Here is a 5,000-nt window from a genome sequence, read left to right on the forward strand (position 1 = left end):
TATGGAGTTTAGCATAAGTGGTTTCATTATTCAACAGGTTTGGCATTTTATCATCATAATCGACTTTGTTCAAAATAACCAAACAATTACTTTTGTCATCTCTTGTGATATGTAAATTTTAATCACTTTTTAATTCCTTATATTATAATAAGAACCATCTGGGACAATATGAAATGCTAAGAGCTGTCAATGAACTGTATACAAATCCCTTGTAAATATTAAGGTCTTGTATGGAAACATCACAATTTTTCCAAATTGGAAGAGCCTTTGACTACGTCACCATAATCAATCTGTTGGTTATTGGCAGCAAAATTAAGGGCGCGCTTCATATCACTACTTAATGGTTCGTCCGATATATTAACCACAAAATTAGGGTTAACATGCTTACACCAATAACTATCTTTAACAAGTAAAGAAAGAACAACTCCAAGTTGGAAACTTTTGAAGCTCCACTAGCTCAGTCGGTAAAACATTGGCCTAACGTCAAGCAAGGTCTCGGTTCGAGCACCGAGGTGACTGTCGGGAATTATTTGGGTATGATATGCGCAGTCAGTGGCGATTCACTTCAGGTATTTACAACGACGAGAGCACTTTAAGGAATCGTACCATCTTCACCACTGCTTACGAAATGACGGTAGTGGTAAGGACGGCAGTTAGCACTCTACCTAGATTATCCGGGAGTTAGCTCAGTCAGTAAAGCATTAGCCTGGCGTCAAATGAGGCCTCGGTTCGAGCCCTGAGGTGACTGTCCGAAATTATTTGGGTATGATATGAGCCGTCAATGACAATTTACTTCAGGTATATAAATACATATACACATATTTGTATGCATATTCATTAGTAACAAGACAAAATATAGTAGTAAGTTATAGCTCAATATAATGCAAAATATAAGAAACATTATATAAGCACATCCTAGCGTGAGCAATTCACCTAATTCTTTTTCTCTTCATCTATCGCAATCAATCGAAACGACCATGTACAGACCGACGTGTCCTCACTGATATTTGGTAGTTGAAAAATCGCAGTGCGTTCAAGGACTTTCAAGACGTCAATTAGACTTCATCGCACAGTCACGCAGAGAAGCCACAACCGCGCAATATAACTATGTTTAGGCTTTTGGAACTATGTATCCTATACACAGAAACACGCAAACAATCCATGGTATTTTATGAAAATATCATGTTCATATTATCCATATGATTATTAGGGGTTTAATTGTAGAGCGGTTGATGGTTCAAACGATCGTACAAAGTTTTTTTTTATTATTAATATACCTTGCTCTTCAGGTGCATATAACACAGTTCTCTCAATATAAGTCATTGAGGATTATATCTTATTGATGGGTGATGACCAAATCATTAATGGAAATTATCACCAAAAGGAAAAAATACCTTTACCCTTATGTGTATATATATATATATATATATATATATATATATATGTATATATATATACATGTATATACATATGTATATATATACATATATTATATATATATATATATGTATATGTATATATATATATACACGCACATATATACATATACATATATATATATATAAATATAAATATATATATATATATATATATATATATATATATATATATATATATATGTGTATGTATATATATACACGCATACACACACGCACATATATATATTTATATATATATATGTATATATATATATATATATATATATATATATATATATATATATATACAAGCACCCGGACCTGGCTTCGCCAGGTGTGCTTAGCCTACGGCGTAGCGAGCGCCCTGCCCTACGGGCAGTTTTAATGTACCAATATGGGAAAATAAAAGAGTAACAATAAATTCCATAATTCTATTTAGACCTACTACGATTTTGTACATGAAAAATACATTAAACACATAAGTGGAAATTCAAATCTTTCTTCTCTTTCTAACGATGTCCCTCAGTGAAAGGTCTTTAGAATAATCCACTGTGTAAATTTCTTCGGGCATAATCATGGCTACGGCTTCTTCTTCTGTCTTTCTGAAAATTTATCTTGGAATGCACACGATGGATTGATCAGGTTCTTCTTCCCTTATTTGCGAAGGAGTCTTCAAAATCTCCCGAAGGACTCTTCAGTCTCCAAAAGCAGTCGTCAAAGTCTACTGACGTTGTCGTCAAATTCTCCCCTCGTCTCTCTCTCTGTTTCTCTTTCTCGTTAGGTCAATCATAAAGGCAATAAAATTTTGGAAGGTGGTCATAAAAACGCCAGGAAATTTTCAAAACTGAAAAACTTTATTTATGTATATAGATTCTCTTGGCAATATTTCGTAAAGATTCTCTTAGCAATATTTCGTAAAGATTCTCTTGGTAATATTTCGTAAAGATTCTCTTGTTAACATTTGGTAAAGATTCTCTTGGCAATATTTCGTAAATATTTTCTCATTAATATTTCGTAAAGATTCTTTTGTCAGAATTCCGTAAAGATTCTCTTTTTTCTTGTTAGCACCACTTTCTTTTTCCATGGTAATATTAGTGTTTCCGGTGATGACTCATTTCCGGGTTGGGCCTTGCGTAGGAGGTTGGAAGGTTTAGAGAGAAATATTTTTTTTTATGTTAGTGGAGTAGAGATTCTCTTGGCAATATTTCGTAAAGATTCTCTTAGCAATATTTCGTAAAGATTTTCTTGGTAATATTTCGTAAAGATTCTCTTGTTAACATTTGGTAAAGATTCTCTTGGCAATATTTCGTAAATATTTTCTCATTAATATTTCGTAAAGATTCTTTTGTCAGAATTCCGTAAAGATTCTCTTTTTCTTGTTAGCACCACTTTCTTTTTCCATTTTAATTTTATTAACGAATGCTTACAGGCGTCTGAGTCAGATGTGTCCCCGGGAGTTAGTGTTTCCGGTGATGACTCATTTCCGGAGTAGGAGGTTGGAAGGTTTAGAGAGAAATATTTTCTTATGTATATATACATATACAGGATGGGGCAGAGCAACTTGCTTATTTGGAAAGTAAATTAAAAGGAAAGCAATGCAGATATATATCTATTTTTTTGAACAGCATCAAGTTCAACATTTAAATTTCATGTTTTCCCAGTTTTAAAGATTATTTCAGCCAGATGGCATCCATTATTCTCAATGCACTGCGTTAATCGAAATCGGAGGTTTCGTTCAACTCTGTCCAGCACATTGACGGTTATGATAGCGATAGCTTGACGAATGTTGTTCTTCAGGTAAGCCAGGGTCCTAGGATGATTGTTGTAAACAAGTGATTTTAGATATCCCCATAAAAAATAGTAGCAGGGTGCTAAATCTGTCGACTGCAGATCGCCCCTCAAGGAGATGAGGCGTCCTGAGAAGTGTTACCGCAAAACAGACATTGACACACCCGCTGTGTGTGCCGTGGCACTGGTCTGCTGGAACCATGCATCTCCCGCATCCATCTGGTTGAGTGTTGGAAGGAAAAACTCTTGAATCATGTGGACATAACAGTCAGAAGTCACCGAAACTGCCTGTTTTTTTTTTTTTTTCCAAAAATCATGGACCAATTATCCCAACTCGCGATAATGCACAACAGTTACACGTTGTGAATGTAGGGGACGCTGAAGAAGTTGTCTGGGGTTATTAGGCCTTCAAAAGCGCATGTTCTGCTTATTTACTGATCCCGAAAGATGGAAGTGAACTTCATTACTGAAGAAAACGAGTGTGTCGTGAGGCATACCAAGAAGCGCCTCACATGCATTTTCTCGAGCAACAAAATCGCGTGGATTAAGTTCCTTCACCACAGCCAGTTTGTAGGGATGAAATTTTAGTTCTTCATGAAGGATTCGTTTTACAGAACGAGTAGACAACCTAACAGCAGCTGCATATGCGGGCAGAGCGTTGAGGGGATTGCTAATCAGAAAGCCTTATCACGACAAGGTTTTGGGGTGACCTTACTGTTTGTGGAATGCCAGTTTTTTTGTTTTTGTTTTTTTCCACATCACCATTTTCCCTTAAGCTGTTTACCTATGAAACAATCGATTGTCGGCCAGGAACACGGCCATGGGGCCCAATATTGAAATGTGTACGGAATGCAAGTTGCGTGGCTATGATCGAGCGACCACTGGCAAAGTATACCTCAACAGAGAATACGCGCCTCACCTTCGTTCACTCCATGATGCTAACTGAAAAAGAAGCCCAGTACAACTTTACGCCACGCCCTTTCGATAGTGCCTACCGCCACCCTCCGCGAAGCAACCATCGCTTCAGGGTGCCATATTCAAATAAACAAGTTGCTCTGCCCCACCCTATATATATATATATATATACATATATATATAATATATATATATATACATATATATATATGTATATATATATATATATGTATATATATATATGTATATATATATATATACAAGCCGCGGGCTTCGCCGGGGGCTTGGCTGCGCAAACAGCGGCCTACCGCCGCAGCTTTCCGCGCTCTAATCCCTCGTTTTCCCATTCGGCCTCGGCCTCGGGGCGGAACCCCAACATGGGATCCCCAGCACGAAGAAGAGCGCAAAGAAGAACGCGAAGAAGAACGCGAGGAAGAAGAACGCGAAGAAGAACGCGAGGAAGAACGCGAAGAAGAATACGAAGTAGAATGCGAAAAAGAACGCGATAAACAACGCGAAGAACAACGCGAGGAAGAAGAACGCGAGAAGAAGAACGCGGAAAAGAACGCGAAGAAGAATAACGCCAAAAAGAACACGAATAAGAACGCGAAGAAGAACGCGAAGAAGAATGCGAAGAAGAACGCGAAGAAGAATGCGAAGAAAAACGCGAAGAAGAACACGAGGATGAAGAAGAAGAAGAAGAAGAAGAAGAAGAAGAAAAAGAAGAAGAAGAAGAAAAAGAACGCGAGGAAGAAGAAGAAGAAGAACGCGGAGAAGAAGAAGAAGAAGAAGAATAACGCGAAGAAGAAGAAGAAGAAGAAGAAGAAGAAGAAGAAGAAGAAGAAGAAGTAGAAGAAGAAGAAGAAGAAGAAGAAGAAG

The 5,000-nt window shown here is 37.3% G+C and overlaps 1 protein-coding gene across 1 annotated transcript in view; it reads left to right on the top strand.

The window, feature by feature from the left end:
• Positions 1–5,000, top strand: part of LOC143018737 (uncharacterized) — a 518,457-nt gene that overhangs the window by 268,357 nt on the left and 245,100 nt on the right. The window lies entirely within an intron of this gene.

This window comes from Oratosquilla oratoria, chromosome 35 (assembly GCF_046742065.1).
Source record: "Oratosquilla oratoria isolate Oo_2021 chromosome 35, ASM4674206v1, whole genome shotgun sequence".
Lineage (NCBI taxonomy): Eukaryota > Metazoa > Arthropoda > Malacostraca > Stomatopoda > Squillidae > Oratosquilla > Oratosquilla oratoria.